The 17,929-nt window shown below is 35.9% G+C and overlaps 1 long non-coding RNA gene across 1 annotated transcript; it reads left to right on the top strand.

Moving 5' to 3' along the window:
• Positions 1-6,791: 6,791 nt before the first annotated feature.
• On the top strand, positions 6,792-9,175 carry LOC127948738 (uncharacterized). The gene is made up of 3 exons (XR_008152172.1): positions 6,792-6,901; positions 6,985-7,037; positions 8,328-9,175. It is a non-coding gene; the product is annotated as an uncharacterized LOC127948738 (long non-coding RNA).
• Positions 9,176-17,929: the final 8,754 nt, after the last annotated feature.

Raw genomic sequence — 17,929 nt, 5'->3', positions numbered from 1 at the left:
ACGGCCAACACACATTTATGTCCAAACAACATGAGAAAGTGAACACTGCATTAACGTTTCCTGATGATCAGTGGTGAATAAAGTACATAAAAGCCTTACTCAAGGAAAGTACAGATATTTTAGCAGAAAATGGCTTTGGTAGAAGTGTACACGGACTGAACTGCTGTGAAGAGAGAACCGAAGATGAACACCGAGCCCAGCCAGATAATGAACGAAAGACTAGACTCCTACTATACCCCTATTTCTGACAGTGTATGTAGATGGATTTTCGTGGCTGTTGTTTATGAGTAAAGATTCAGCCTATGTTAATATTGTTTATTGAGTTTGGTAATTGAAAAACTGTTTGCATTAGCCACGTTAAACGATTTCATTGGGAGGAAAACACTTTATGTGAAACTTGAGTTGCGTTCATATTCTGGGCTCTTATGCTTGTGTGTAAATAGTAAGCTATGCTTTGTTAATGAGACGTATGCTTTGCTTTTTTTAATCAATGTCTTAATGCATTAAGGCTAAAGCAATAGTATTTTGTTTTCAAAGGGAGGAAAACAAACACTTGTGAGACTTTGTGTGTCGCGTTCACATCCCGGTCACATCTGCTTTCCAGTAGGAGCAAGGCAATATTCACAACATGAATAAGTTGTATAATGAATTGAACAGTATGTTTACACCACCTTCTTCCATTAAGCCAATGGAGGATTACAGTTTAATGAGTAGCATGCATATTCTCATCTGCTTCCTAGCACCTATACTTTATTAATACATCATATTAATAAATATACATAGTTTGGGCTTTTTCATTTATACCACTGTCTTGTCTTTGTTCATTGAGCCACGTATCTTCTTTAGGTTTTCAGTGGGACACAAAACACTAAACGTGCATGTTAACACAATTTGCTTTAATGTTCTGGGCTATTCTGTTTGTCTGTAAATAGTAGTCTATATGTTTATTATTAATAAAGTGTGTACTCCAGAGTCACTGTTTTAGTAGGATACATTAAGCCAAATTAAGCTCTGTGAAACAGTCTGCGGCACACCCCCACTGTCATGGTACAGCCCACAGCGCAAATTGTAAAATAGATTAAAAAAAAAGAAACATGTAGAAAATTGTTTAGATTATATTTATTCAAATTATCATTTCTGAAGTCACAATTTAGTAAAAGTTAAATTGAAAAAAGGAAAGAAAAGGTACATTTTTCATTTATGAAGTAGCTGAAAAAAAAAGAAATGGTTTCATTTTTGCATTTGCTCTATATGGTCTGAAAATGTAATTGTGAAGCATTACATGGAGAATATCTCACTAAAGCTGCTGTTAAAAAAAAAAAAAATAATAATAATAATACAAAAATAAGGAAGAATTTCAATGGTCTTTTTTGAGGGTCTCTTCTTGTAAATCATAGCTGTTTCTGTCAGAGCACTGTATACTTTCAGTTTCACTTTTCACTGCAAAAATGTTTCGTTAAGCCTAAAGGAGAACTAAAAACTTCACAAAACCTGCTGAGCACAAGCAACAGGCGATTCTAGACAAGTATGCACAATTTTAAGGGGATCATACCACAGCTGGCATAAACATAAAAAAAAAAAACATAATATTTCTGGCAAAAATGCTTTTTAAATAATTGATTTAGGTGGGTACTGCCTTGTTAAAAATATGTAATTTATTTTTGCTTAAACGCCTTAAGCGCTTCAACCTCGGTAATTGCTGCTTGCAGCTATAAATGACATTGTAGCCCAGGACTTCTCAGATTCTCTATTTCACCTCTACAAATATCATGACAAAAACTTGAACAAACAGGATTTGGGTGAGACTGACACAGACAATGACAAAAAGGAAAATAATAACAAATTAAGAGTGAAACTCGAGGACTTGGAAATACGTTCACAGAGGAACAATATCAGAGTTATCAACATGCTTAGATCCTCCAAACAGCGAGATGTTTGATGATGGATGGGACTACTTCTCAGAAAAAAAGCTGCAAGTTGGAGAATTAGTTCGTCACAGTCCAAAATGTTAGATTCTGTAGGCCATGTATAATATGCTATTGTATAATATAATGTAATTACATTACAGAAAAATTTTCTTAAAACAGTTTGCTATGGGAGAAAGCTTAAGGAGATTTTAGCAGAAATACATATGTAGTTGGCATGCATGCATCACTTTACATGAACTAGAATGTATGCAAATGATTGTGGATGAGAGGGAGATTGTTGGAGGACACAGAGATACACTTGAAGCACCCTTCATTGAAGGACACTGAAAAAAAGGCTGAAAAAAAAAAACCTTAATTTTGTAAAAAACTTTTTGTAGATATTAATTTATTCGCTGTAAAAATGACGCCAAAATGAATGGGAGTCAATGGAATGCTAACAGCAGGTGGGGGTCCGCTAATCAATGGCGGCGCCCAGGGGTGCTCCAATAAAATATGAAACCCTGCCCCCCCTGACAAGTACACCCGGCTGCAGCCTGCATGTGCAGACCCGCCCCATACCTACTCTGATTGGTTTGATCATCTTTCAAAGACATACATGAAAGGAAATATGTGCATTTTTGGTGTAGGACAGAGAATGCTGTTTAAAAAGCTAAAAATACTTCATTATAATGCAGTTTTTTATTGTTATCTTGACTCACTATGTCTGATTTATTGAATCACGAGATGTTAGCTGGTGCAAGTTTACTCTTCTTGACCAGATGAATTGAAAAATTTATAATTTGGACATTCTAAAGCGCGCTTAAAGGCCATGTTGCAGGTTAACCACCACTTTCAATTAATGGGTACATAAATCACTGAAGATATGTATATAATTTTTAAAATGTCTCAAAAATGGGCTTAAAGACCTATTTTTTAAGTTTTTGATATTAACGTTTTTTCTTTTACGCAACTCTGTGATGACGTCATGTTGGGGAGACGTCGAGGAAAGGGAGCCTCAGTCTAGTATGATGCCGCATTCCAGGCAACTCGTAACCCGTGTTTTCCAACCTTAAGCCCATGAAAGTGCACTGGAACGGCAATCAAACCCGTGATTTCCCACCCTTGAATTCGTGTCTCGTATTAGATCGATGTACTCCGAGTTCCGAGGTCACACAGAACGCGAAACAACAATGACAGCCTCTACGAATAATACTGCCTGCTGATGCGGTGTTTATGCAAGTAGTACACGTTGAAAAAACAATTTTAGGTCAATGCAACGTTGCAATAAAATAAATCATCTAGTTACAATTCCTTGCGCTCAGAAAGTTTGGCGTAACTTGCCTGGAATGGTACAAAGTCGTTAGTAGTGATATGAAATAGTGATTACGAGCTGAAAACCCTGCCTGGAACGCAGCATCAGAACGCGACTGACTGGGATGAGGAAGAGGTGGCGAGAGCAAACATGTATGATGGCCCGCAGCCGTGTAATTTCGATCGAGCCAGCCGTGAGAGGGCAAATGAGGAATTGTCAAGAACTGATGTCCGTGAAAGCCTGTAATGCATGGTCCGAGGAGAACGAGTGGAGTTGGTGAAGTGTCCTGGTGAGTTGCTATCATTTAACATCACAGCAATGAGCACTGGAGCTAGTTTACAAGCAGCAGTGCGCAATAACGACACACACACTCACACACGTATACGTGATATAATTTTATTAATTTTTTTACTGTCATTGAGTAGCACAGAGTGAAAAAAAAATCAATGTTTTCTTTATATCTCGTGGCAGTGATCATGACGTTAGTTCACATAAGTATCGGTAACCTTTGTCATAGTGTTGTAGTACTGGTAAACTTTGTCTTTTTCATCTAGAAATAGAAGGCATCATGCTAGCTATATGGACGTTTCTAAGCGTTTATCTCTTCCTCCGGTGAAAATGTTGTTGCAAACGTAGCCGTGTGTCTGTCGCTGTGTTTGGCAGGTGCTTGTGTGGGCGGTGCTGTCCCATGGAGACTGCGCTGGAAAGCTTGTGCTGTAGGGAAGTGAGTGCGTTTGGGTTTCTGTTGGTCGATATCTCTCTATCTATCTGTCTTTCTATCTATCTATATATGTACTCTATCTATCTATATATATCTATGTATTTATCTATTTATCTATAATCTGCGTTCTGCGCTATCTGAATACTCTCGTCTCTCTAGTTACTCTCAATGCTCTCAAGGCGGCTTTGGTAAATTCTCTCCCCAACGTGACGTGATGCAATGCATTGTGGGGGAAAGGAGACCGCTGTAAGATAGTACCTACTTTTTCGTATTATATTCCGTTTTGTGATACCCAACAACATAGAATACAATGGATAACAGTTTAAATGTGTATTACCAACAAGCAAATTGCACAAATTCGTAAAAAAATTTAACCTTGCAACACGGCTTTTAATATGAAAGTACGTGGCTTTATGCATTAAATGGTGTTTAATAAAGAAACAAATTATTAATTATATTCACAGACAAGCAGATTAGCTTGTTTAACAAAGCGTTTAATTTCCTCCTATAACCAGCTTTTCTGGTCTTCTTAAAACACATTTTAATACATTATGCAACATTAAGTGTTTTCCTTTTAGTCTAATGGTTTTCTATGGGAGGAAAACGCTTAAAACTTAATGACACACATTGCATTCTTATTCTGGACTCATCTGCCTGTCTGTGAATAGAATGCTTTATCATTTATGTGTTTACTGAGTTTGGTCTTTTAAAAACACTGTTTTAATGCTTTAAGCCACATTAAACATAGAATGACTCAAATCATTCCAGCTGATTGAAGAGAATCGGCTCAATAATGGTCAAAAAATGAATATCGGAGAAGATACCAATTTAATATATTAGGACGATACTTTATAAAGTTTATCTCAATATTTGACCACAGTGGCTGTGAGACAACTGCACTAAAATAATAGCATGATGCGCATGAAATTGCTTCGTTACTATAGCAATGGATTACAGGTAATTCAAGTCAAGTCAAGTCACCTTTATTTATTATATTATAATATATGTCAAAGCAACTGAACATCATTCATTATGAAAACAGTGTGTCATTTGCTGTGTCCCAAACCTTTGTGCATGGACTCCGAAGTGCGCATTTGAAGTTCGATTGCGTCACAGCGTCACAGCGTCACAATGTAAGCTGTCCCTAAGTCAGAATGCACACTTCAAATGCGCCCTTCAATTCACATGAAAATGAAGTATACATCTGATGGACAATTCGCACCCTACCATATCCCAGAATCACTTGTGTGCAAATGACGAAGGTGTATATATTAGGGCCGGGACTCGATTAAAAAAATTAATCTAATTAATTAGAGGCTTTGTAATTAATTAATCTAAATTAATCACATTTTAATCGCATATAAATATTTGACCTGAGAACAGTGAGAAGTAATTTTTTTTTTGTATTTTTTAGTAGGATTTATAGTATACCATTGAATAATGACTGAATACATAAGCTTAAGCGACAAAATATTGTTTATTTTTGTTCAACCAAGTCTAGCAGACTTGCAATAGCATATTTAGAAACAATTTAGAAGTAGTACATTTCAGAAATTCAGGAAGCTTATAGGTGCTGGAACCTTCTGTAAAGTGTTTTTTTTTTTTTTTAGTAAAGCACAATACTGTCAATTACATTCAGAACATTGGAAACACTGACTATTAGAAAACATCTCTCTGTTGCTTCAGAGGCCATAACATACTAAGTCCAACTCTCAATAACCTTGGCCAAAACAATAAAGAGTTCAACATAAACTGTTGCACCAACAAAATAATACATAGTTCAACATAAAGTGTAAAGTCCACGCTAGCTGCTATATGTTTTGCGTTGAGGTGATACTTGAGGCTCGATGTGCTGCAGTGATATCATAGACAGTAGTGATATGCGAAGCGAACGCTAGTTGGTGCTCCAGTATAATCGGTCCGGCGAAACTCATCCAGTGAGAAACGTTCCTCAGTGCAAAAATAAGTTATTAAAAATGCGGGAATTTTTTTTTCTGTAATTAATTAATCTTAGTTAATGCGTTATTTTTTGTGTAATTAATTAATCTCAATTAACGCGTTAAAGTCCCGGCCCTAGTATATATTCAAAGAACAAGGCAGCTGAGAGTTCTGTTGGGGACTTCACATTGAAATGTAAGTATTGTGTTTTCATTCACCCAAATATCTAGCCAAAGTGTTAAATGCCAGGTTTTTTTTTTTTTTTTTCTAAAACATCTAAACATTAATTCTCAATAAAGAACGTCTGTTTTAGATAGTCTAACTGGTTAGTAATGCATGAAGTTGGTGATGCTGTTTGTGGAGATAATTAATCATCTTCTGCTGAGATCTTGAGAGATTTCATGTATTTTATTTCAGTTGATTTCATCTAAGGCTGAGTCTGAAGTCAGTTGTAGTTCTTATGTTTCTCCTTTCTTCAGTGATGTTGATTGTTAACAGCAGCTGTTCATCACTAATTCTCAATCAGCACTTAGTTAATCACTGAATTATCTCATCAACTTTAACACTGCTTCAGTGTTATTTTAACACTCTTTTAGAGTGGGACCATATATGCTCTGAGTAGTGTTAATTTAACACTCGGGAATTAACTTTGAGAAATATATATCAGGGGATTTTAGATTGTTCATAAAAGAGCAGAATGATTTAACCTTTTATTTAAGCAAAAAATGAACAAAACCGAAAGAACATAGCAATTTCCATGCAATGCAGTCCCACCCAACCCCCCCCCCCCACCATGACATAATGCCAGAAAACGAAAGTAAAAATGTCTCTGAGTCTAAAATAATCTTGACCACCAGCTTCCCATCAACCTGTGCTTACGCAGAGGTTTCAATTTGCGTTAGAGTCTCTCATCTTTTGATCTCAGTTCCTCCAGTGAGTGTAGTATAAAATCCCAGAGATGATCTGAGAGACACTCAACATTGACTTAAAGAAGCTCAGCTTTAACAGCACCTGTGACCTCAGGTTAGTATATTTTACTTAGTCATGTACAGCATGTTTAGCATGTATAGTGGCCTAAGTCTATTTCATTTTGATTTAAATCACAGGTTCTGAAAACAACTTTACAGACTCTTTTATCTCCTGAGCGGAGGTGCTGACGGTAAGACATCTATGATATGTTAAAATAATGAATCAAATTCTTCCTGTGAATTTTGTGATGGATTGATATCTTATAAAAGGACATCAAATGGGTCTATAATGTTATCACCAATGTGTTAAAAGTTTGTATTCATTTGTTTTGTTATTTTATTTATTTATTTTATTAAGTACAACTACATATACATATGATTTTATATTTATTTTCGGCATTTGTGTCCGTAGAACTATTTTAGATTTTTTAAATGCTGCATTTATTAAATAAAAACAGTGATATTATGAAATATTTTCAGAATTGAAAATACGTTTTTATAAATAATGAATACATTTTAAAATGTATTCATGTGATGTACAGCTGTATTTTCAGCATCATTCCTCCAGTCTTCAGTGTCACATGATCTTCAGAAATCATGAAAATATGATAATTTGCTGCTCAAGAAATATTTCATCATCAGTGTTGAAAACCATTATAACAACAACAACAACAACAACAACAACAATAATAATAATAATAATAATAAGCTCTTAACTGCTATAAAAAAGAAAGAAAAACATGCAACATTTTCTGAGAGCAAACAGCCAAAGCAATTCCCTTATGAAAAAATAACCATGGTTTTATTATAGTAAAACAGTAGTAACCCATGGGGTTTTGGTCTGTTGACTACCATTTGTATAACCACAGATTTACTACAAATGCCATGGTCAAACTATGGTTAATATAGCAAAAAGTTAGTTAAAAACATTGCTGCACACGTCATGTTAGTAAACTCTCTTTCTCACTCGAGTTTATGTTACAAATTATATAAATTTAAAAAGCATTTTTGCCATCTATAATTTCAGCAAACACTGACCACTATAATGGTGACACACAAATTGTGATTTTCTGGTTTGGTGATTCTGCTTGTTAACATCAGGTGTCTTCAATAATGGTCAATCATAACTCAGTTAACTTCTTAATTATCTCATTAACTTCAACTCTGCTGCAGTGTTACTTTTAACACTGCTTTAGTGTTTATATGAGTCCACACTCAGAGTGTTAAATTAACACTGGGGATTTTGCTGTGTGACTTGCAAATGCCAGACCAATTATTCAATCAACCTGCTTTCCAGTAGTCTGTGTTCTTCTGACTTTATTTTGTAGTAAGTAATGAATATGCTTTGGGAAAATGTACTGTTGAAGTATACATTTTAATTAGGAAGTAATTTTAGTACTGTAAGTACATTAAGTACTGTAATGAAATATTTTTACTTATTGTTATAACATACACATGTTGTTTCCATATTTTGCTCACAGGAATCACAGGTTGTAAGAGGGCAAAATTGTAAGACATCATGGATTTGCTGAAATTCGTGGGAGGTGTGGCACTGGGTGTGTCTGAGTGTGCGGTGGGCGTGGCCAGAGCTGTGGTGGACGTTCCTCTGGGGATAGTGAAAGGAGCGGTGTACAGCACCGTAGAGGCTGGTGGTAAATTGAGCAGCGTGGGCTCCACCGCTGAATTTATTGGTGCCACAGCAGTTCTGCTGGTGTCTCCGGTGACCGGTGCTGTGACCGGAGGAACAAAAGAGATCGTCAAGGCACCGGAAAAAGTTGTGCATGGTGTTGTTAATGGCGTAAAAAGAGTGTTTGATGATTGAGGATTAAACATAGACCTCACCTAAAAGTTTTTGTTTGGTAAACCTTTAACGCTCATGTTAATAATACACAAACAGCTTCACCTATTGGCAATGAGCCTACACATGTAACAGCCTCTATAAAAACATCTGAGAAATGGACACACATTTATATGAAAAAAAGTTAATTCGACTCCTGGTTAAAACACCAGTTAAAGATGGTTTGATGATGTGTCAAAAAATTACTTAATATATAGACACATTTTGTATTTTAAGCAGGCCTAGATTATCTCTGGTCTTTCTGATTTCAGTGTTTGAATACTTGTAAAATAAAACATTAAATAATTCTTAGTTTTTCTTCAGAAAACAGAAACTGCACAGTTATCTGTCAAGACACATTTCACCATCACTTCTATGGAAAGATTATTTATTGTTATTATTATAATTTTTTTTTACTTTATGCTTGCAATAATACTGTAACATTAAAGCATTTCTATCAAATATAATTCTTATATCAGAATATATTGCATGTCAGTGAAACTAGTAATCTAGTCGAATTATCAAATGAGGAATTTAAGTTGTATTTTTAGGCTAAAAATATTTTATTGTAAATACAACTGAAGTATGTAGAATTTGCTCTCATTATTAATGTAAAGGTTTTAATTAAAAAAAGTTAAAACTTAAAACTAAATATTTGCACATTTTGGTTTAGACAAAATAAGCCCACAAATAATAATAATAACAACAATAAAACACTGAATAAAACTGTTCGACAATAACAGGAAATAAACACAGCAAGAGGGCAGATTACTTTACATTTGATTTTCAGGATGAAGGAATTTCTCATTGGTAACGGTAACATTTTACAATAAGGGTACCTGAATGTATAATACCTAAATTAATACTTAATTTATGAAATACTAATGATTATTAAAGTTGTTAACTAATCACGAATTTATGAAGAGCTCTCCTCAACTACAACTGGAGTCATATGGATTCACGCATGAATAATAGCAGGCTTAATTACACATTAAAGCTGCGGTAGGGAACTTTTGACGCTCTAGAGATTAATAAACAGAACTGCTTGCGTCTTGCGGAAGAACATCGTAGCCGGAACTACTTCTCTCTGTTTATGTCTATGAAGAATCACAAAGGTACTGGGTTACTCCGCCGCGGTACACCCGAAGCAATCTAAAATAGTCCGAATATAAACACTTATTATAGGTGCACCCTAGTGATTCAGGACAAGCCAAAAACACGGTTTGGAAAATGGATTCATGGTGTACTCGCTTTTTATATACATTTTTCTACATTTTGAACACAAACAAAGTTACGGACCGCAGCTCTGATTGGTTGTTTCTTACCAGGAGCGGTCTGTAACTGCAAATGGCAATAGGACACTGGGAGGAGCCAGAGGAGCTTGATTTTTTCACAGATTATCTGTCTCATATTCTACTGTCAGGACATAATGACAGGTTTAATAAATATGTAAAAAATATATTTTTACAAAAGTTACCTACTGCAGCTTTAATACATGTTTGATAGTTAATGCATTATAATTAACATTTGGGTAAGCTAAATCAACAGCATCTTTAGGGAAGAAAAATCTGACTTTGAAATAAATTAAAATAATTTAATATATTAATTTGAGCTTTTGAAATCTTCAGCTTTATGATCAATCTTTTCTGTTGTGTTTTGTGTAGTTCTCTTTCCCTTTAAACTCACCCTGCTGTGACTTATATGAACAGCTAAACAATAATAAAACCTCAAAATCCACCAAGAACATTTGTAGAAAAATCATGAAGAAATGCCCAGAACAGTTCACTGTCCATCCACGCTCTCAGAAAATAAAGTACATAATTGCACCTTTAGGGGTACAATAGCTTGTCACAAGGGTACAGTTTTTGTCTGTTCAGTTCTTCCAAGTCACAAACGACTCTCAAGTTAAATCCCAAGTCCTCAAAGAGTTAAAGTCAATGAGATAATTAAGAGACTAATTAAATGATTTGAGTGTGTTAATTTCCAAAACAATTATTTATTTTTTTAACATATGTTCAGTTTTTAAGTAACCTACCTTGTGGATTTGACACATGCAAATGAAACATTGCTTTAATAGTTATAAGTAATTCATTTGAAATCTAATGTATGTAATGAACATACATTTTTGAAACCTTGTTCTGATATGATAGTTTAATTTAATAGGAATTTTATTTGCAGTCCAATAATAGCTGAACGTCATTTAATAAACTTATTTTAGAAGAAAAATAACAATTTAGTTTGCATTTTTAAGCTTTTAATTCAACAATGTGTTAATATTTACTATGTAACACAACTGCAAGTGTTTAAAAGCAAATTATTTTGAATTATTAAAAGGGTCAAGAGCCCAACTAAAGCAAACACTGATCTCCATGATGGTGGCATCATTTTAAACAATAAATTATTTGTAATTCTCAGTAACAGCAGGTGTTTATCATTAAAGGACAATCATAATTCAATTAGGCACTTAATTATCTCATTAACTTTCACTCTTTGAGGACTTGGGCTTTGACTTGAAAGGAATGACTTGGTTCCTCCTCTGGTGAAATCAGCTGCTGAGTTCATGGGTGGAACAAAAATAACAAAAATATGGCAGGACTTTTACTTTCTGACCCCTGGAATTCACAACTTTGCCTGTTATAAATATATGTGCTTTTTGCACTCTTTGGCCACCAGGGGGTATTGTGAGCAAATTAAGCCTCCAAAAATTAACCCCCTTTTATCAACCACTTCACTGAAAGGCTGAAAGCTGAAAGCTTCATGAGGCTTCATCTCGCCATCACTAACTCTGAGTGCAGAGGTGGGTAATCCAGGGGCCAAAGAGTAAAAGTCCTGCCATATTTTTGCTCCACCCATGAACTCAGCAGCTGATTTCACCAGAGAAGGAAGAAAAGTCATTCATCCCAAGTCACAATCTAGTCTTGAGTCAAATCCCAAGTCCCAAAAAAGTTAAAGTTAATGAGATAATTAAGTAACTAATTAAATTATGATTGACTCACCATCATGAAATAGCACAGCACTGTGACTGCAGTGGAGTCATTCAGATTCCTGGGAACCACCATCTCTCAGGACCTGAAGTGGGACAATCACATTGACTCCATTGTTAAAAAGGCCCAGCAAAGGTTGTATTTCCTTCGCCAGCTGAGGAAGTTTAACCTGCCACAGGAGCTGCTAAAACAGTTCTACTTGGCCGTCATTGAGTCTGTACTGTACCTCAATAACTGTCTGGTTTGGTTCAGCAACAAAATCAGACATCAGAAGACTACAGAGAACTGTTCGGAATGCCGAAGGATTATTGGTGATCCCTTGCCCACCCTTCAAGAACTGTATACATCCAGAGTGAGGAAAAGGGCTCAGAAAATCACTCTGGATCCCTCACATCCAAGTCACCCCATCTTTGAAATGTTGCCATCTGGCCGGCGCCTCAGAGCCGCAAATACCAGAATAGTCAGGCACAAAAACAGTTTATTCCCCCAGGCAATCTACCTCATGAATAGTTAAATGTCCCCCACTTATGCTTATGCAAAAAAAGTGCAATATCTTTATATTTATTTGTTACCCCTCCATATACCTAATACATCCCTTTATCTTATTCAATCCTATTCCATTATCATTTATAGCACAATTGTTTACACACTTTTTTACTTGCCTATTTTTTATTTATTTATTCTGTGTGTTGTTGTCTCTGTGTACTGGAAGCTTATGTCACTAAAACAAATTCCTTGTATGCGCAAGCATACTTTGCAATAAAGCTCTTTCTGATTATTAACACCCGCTGTTATTGAGAACTATAGAGAACCAGATGTTCACCAGATTCACAATGAGCTGGATTACTTATATCTCAAATAATGTTTTTGCTTTCACATGTTTAGGCTTTGAATAATCCCAATGAAACCATTGCATACAATAAAAGCATTCTTCTAATATTTACAGAGAATGAATTTAAAATTTGTGTAGCACATAAAGAAATCTGAAGTCCAGTGCTTGCTTTTTAAACACACACACACACACACAGATATCAAGAACCAGCATATGAATCTTTACAATGGTCACAATCAACAAAATGCTTCATGTTGCAATACATGAAAGACTCCCATAATGCACTGCAGTATGAATAATTATTTTTACCGCTGTTGAGGATCATATGATAAATGGTCATGGTTAAATGCCTAATCCTAAACTGTTTTTTTATTTATTCATTCATTCATTAATTCCTTCCTTCCTTCCTTCTTTCCTTCCTTAATGTTTAAGCATTATATGGTGGTATTTATGTAATGAGATCTCTCTTTTTTTGTGAAAGTGACATACAGTGAAGTATTGTGAACCCAAACTCAGAATTCGTTCTCTGCATTTAACCCATCCATCGTGCACAGACAGAGAAGTGAACAGACAACAGTTCTCTTTAAACACTAAGCCAGAAATTATTTTGCATTGTTTATGATCAAATCAAGAGTCTTCGGAAGTCTGTGGGGGGACTGGGACAAATGGTTTGCGTGAAGAGAGCGAGAGATCAGTCATGTGATCATCAGTGATGATGATCTGACTTTGATGTCTCACTTATTGTGAGTGTGTCGTAGAGGTCAGAGGTCATGGACTTGAGCTCAGGAGCTGTATATGTGTCTTCATTGGGATCAGAGACCTACAGAATGAGAAGGACGCAAACACTGTGAGTTCATGTTTAAAATCTGATTGTCTGACTGTACTGATTTTAATGTTTAGAGGAAGGTTTTTTATTTTGTTTATTTTTTTATTGGATCCAGAACTATAGACACGTGTCTTATACTCTTAATAATGATGTACGACTCATCTCTGCTTGCAGACAAACACTGTAAATAACGCTGATCATCTCACCGCAGACTTCTTCACAGCAGATCTTCTGTTCATCCTTTTAGTAAGACTGTCAGAATAAAAGATGAATAAACAGCACATTTAAATAACAACCACATGTGTTTGCAATATTGTTGTTTAGAAATATTCAAAGATTCACTAATAAACCTAATTTAATGAAATCAGACACGTCCCTTACTGGAAAACCTGTTTTTAGATGTTATATACATGCACATGTGGTAAACAAATATACAGCAGTAATTTATGAAAGGACCATCTTACCAAATGTACATCACAAAAGCACCTGTTGCTCCACCGAGTAAAACACCAGCAGCAACACCAGTAGCAACAGATGAGAAACATCTGACTGCTGAAAAACAAACATACACAATAAATATTTAACAGTACTAAATAAAACAATATATGCTAACAAATTAGGAAGAACGCAGGTATATGTGGTTCGATTATAGAATATGATTAATAAAACTCACCCATGATGATTAGAGTCATAGAACCAGAGTCTTTCTCTCCATGTTCATTGCTGGACTTGCACTTGTATTCTCCACTGTGATTAGAGCTGATGTTTGAGATGCTGTAGTTTCTTCCAGATCCTACAAATGTTCCTTCTTTAAACCAGCTGAAGTTCAGAGCAGGAGGGTTTGAATCACTGCTGCAGATCAGAGTCACTGAATCTCCCTCCACTATTTCACCAGGTCGACTGATGGACACTGAGACACACTTTGGTGGGTCTATCACAATAACAAGTTTTTTTAATAATCTTTTTACAAGTCAGTTGAAATGAGTAGAACAGACAGGTGTTCGTACATAAATTTCAATATTTATTGCACGTCAACAGACAGCAAGAGTTTTATCCTGCACTTCAAGTATTATCTTTGTAAAAAAAAGTGTTTTTGGCCACTAGCTTTGTAGATGCGTGTCACACATTGCATGTACACATTACATGCACGTTCTTGCCTATGACACAATGAATTTGATGTAGTGCTTATATCTTCACCTTGAAAATGCCAACTTTTCATCGGATTGCTCCTCACTCGCCATCTCTGCTGCTGCTGCGAATCTCCGTGTAATTGTTGTGTGTGTGTGTGTGTGTGTGTGTTTGGCGCCGCTGGCGCAGCCGCGTGTGCCCATAGACATCTATAGGTAGACGCCCCATCGAACGCTACTGCCTATTGGCACGAACGAGCCGTGGAGCCGCCAAATATGTGAGGTAGGATATTTATAAATCACACACTATAAATATGATAAAGAAGCACAAACAGATATTTGCAGTAAAATAAGATATTTTAATAAGTTGAAGAAACAATTTATTATAATTTGTGACATATACACTCTCTCTGGTTCTCTCTCTCTCTCTCTCTCTCTCTCTCTCTCACACAGACACACACACACACACACACACACTTCTCCCTCCCTCCCTCTCTCTCTCTCTCTCTCTCCATCTCACACACACACACACACACACACACACACTTGTGAGGTAATAAAACAACTGCTCTCTTATAATTATTAAAAAAAAAACAATCATGCAAAATGCAGAACCACCAAAGAGGGAGAGAGAGTGAGATGACAGGATGAGACAAAACAATTTTAGCATGCACACACACAAACCTGCTCCAACCCCGTCTACAGAAGTCATGCGGTTTACCATGCTTACTGCCTGCAATGCATTGTAATGTAACATTGAAAAACTGGGATTTTTTCAGTAAAAAAAATACTAACATTTGACTAAAAATATTTTATTTTTGTTATAATTGTGATTTTATAATATTTAGATATGAATCCAACTGAATCCAACTTGTGAAAAGATATCTTTCAGGTAGTCAAATTGCAAATAACATATAGTGGAGCTCTATAGCCATCTAGTGGTTAAAGTTATTTTTTTTGTTGTAAAAAGCTTATTTAAATAAATATTTATTTATTTATGGAAATTTATAAGATATCATAAATCCTCCAAAAACTACACAAATGTTGAGTAAAAACATTAACAAACAGAGTAAAATTACATTTGTAAAAAAAAAAAAAAAAAAAAAAAAAAAAAAAAACTATTATCTTGTTACAAAATTAAATGTTATTGTCAAAAAACACGAGTGTGGACAGGAAACGAAGACCATCAGAGGGTTAATATACATTACTTCCTGAAATCACGTGCGCAAACACAAATAATAATAGTAGTAATAATAGTAATGTTAAATCATACTTGTGAAAAGTAATCCCGAGCCGTACTTGCGATGGTCCGCCGATTAGAACAGGAAAATGCAGCACATCTTAACTGCTGCTTCGCAACGAAACTAGGAGTACGACCGGTTCAAGATGGCAGCCGCAAATCTCGTCGCCCAGCGGCCAATAGGGCGTCTACTTATATGATGTCTATGCGTGTGCCGGCATGTGTGTAAAAACACTGGCTCTGATTGGCTACCATGAAACACATGACTCTGCCTTAGCCAATCAAAACCGCTTATCTCATCATTAACCCACCTGCTCACTGGCTGTGTGAGCCAGGGGTGCGTTCGGATTGCATCGTTTATTAAGGGTGTGGGGGGGTGAAATGCTATTTCATGCATACTGAGTTTTTTACACTGTTACACTGGACAATGTTCCAAAAATACTCCATCCAGTTTGTCACAAGTTTCGGAAAGTTTTTTTTTCGAGTATGGCTCTGTGTGACGGAGCGGATGGAGCGGAATTTCCTTATATGGGTCCTAAGGGCACTTCTGCCAGAAGAGCGCACGCTCCCGTATAGCAGAGCACTGAGAGCACAACAGACTTCACTGATCAGAGCGAGAGCGTCGCCAAATGTCACAAAAGAAGTGTGTTTTTGGTTGCCAGGGCAAGTCAACCCTGGACAGATTACCAAAGAAAAAACAGCATTAAGGGACCAGTGGATGGAGTTTATTTTTACAGAGCATCAACAGAGTTTTTGTTTGTTCCCTGCATTTAGAAGATGCTTGTTTTACAAACAAGGCCCAGTTTGACGACGGATTTGCACATCGTTTATTTCTTAAGGATAATGCAGTCCCAACGAAAAAGGGTCACGATCGTGTGTTGGAACCGCAGGCGGTGAGTAAAACTGCTTCAAATATCTCTGTGTTGTTAACTTAGCTATCAGCGTGTAAGCACATCAAGTAAACAACATGCAATGTTGTCATCAAACTGCACTTTCCACATGTACATCTTAAAAGAAAAAAAAAAAAAGACGACAAAGTGGAACTTAGTCATTTTCCAAAACTGCTAAGCAAATATATACAGTTTCAGTACATACCACATAGAGACGTTGTTGCTGATGCTGCTCTTGTTAAATTTCAGCCTCGGGATCTGATTCTGGATCATAAATAAACGGCTGAATCTGACTGTAAGCCATGGTTTGTTTTGGATAATGGTTTTTCCCTCACGGTAATGTCACAGCTTTCAAACGCTCTTAACGCAAAAGCCTACTGGCGCTCGTGATTCTTTAGCTCCGCCCACACGTCACGCCTCCAGACGCTCGTGTTTTTCCGGGAAAAATCGGTACAGACTAATCAATATTTTTATATTATATTATATACATTTTATTGTATGAAATCAATATTTTTATGTAAATTTTACTTAATTTGTTCATGTTATTCTACTCATTTTTAATGATTATTTCTACTTAATTAAAATGTTTTAAATTTAATTAATAATATTGCTTGTAAATTTTTAACACAATTTTACTGAATAAATATAGAGAAACACTTTTTACAGTCTCTTAACTCTTAATTAGCACTCGTTAAGTTAGTACTTATTGAAATTAAGTGCCTAATTAAAGGGTATGCGGTTTCGAACACATCCCAACAAAATCTCGTTTGACATCTCGCGTGGCTCTGTGTGATTTGAACAACTTCAAGTTACGCCTCCTACTTCAAGTTACGCCCACTTCAAGTTCAGCCCCCGTCTTGCAGTCTGCAGACGTACACGCTTGACAACTGACGCTTGACAACTGCAAACACTGTTCCACATGATGGTAACATCTAGTGGACATTTTAACCACTAAAACATCAATATATGATCCTCTGTAACTCTCAGTAAAAGCATGTTAAATCCGGTTATGTTTTTCTTCATCTTAAATCTTTAACCATTTAAACCCCACAAAGAATCCTCAGTTTAAATGAACACGTATAATGTGCACAGTACAGAGTGTTAGAGTAACAATGAATCAGTGAAGTTAATGAGATAATTCTGTGATTAAATGATGATTGTGCATTAGTGGTGAACACCTGCCATTATTGTGTGTTATAGAGGATCAGATGCTGATGTTTTATTGGTTAAAATAAATCATCTGATCCTCTGTAATTCTCAATAACAGCAGGTGTTCATCACTAATGCACAATCGTCATTTAATTAGTCACTTAATTATCTCATTAACTTTAACTCTTTGAGGACTTA

This window comes from Carassius gibelio, chromosome B1 (genome assembly GCF_023724105.1).
Source record: "Carassius gibelio isolate Cgi1373 ecotype wild population from Czech Republic chromosome B1, carGib1.2-hapl.c, whole genome shotgun sequence".
Lineage (NCBI taxonomy): Eukaryota > Metazoa > Chordata > Actinopteri > Cypriniformes > Cyprinidae > Carassius > Carassius gibelio.
The sequence above is the reverse complement of the archived record's forward strand: the minus strand, read 5'-3'. Positions and strand labels throughout refer to the sequence as shown.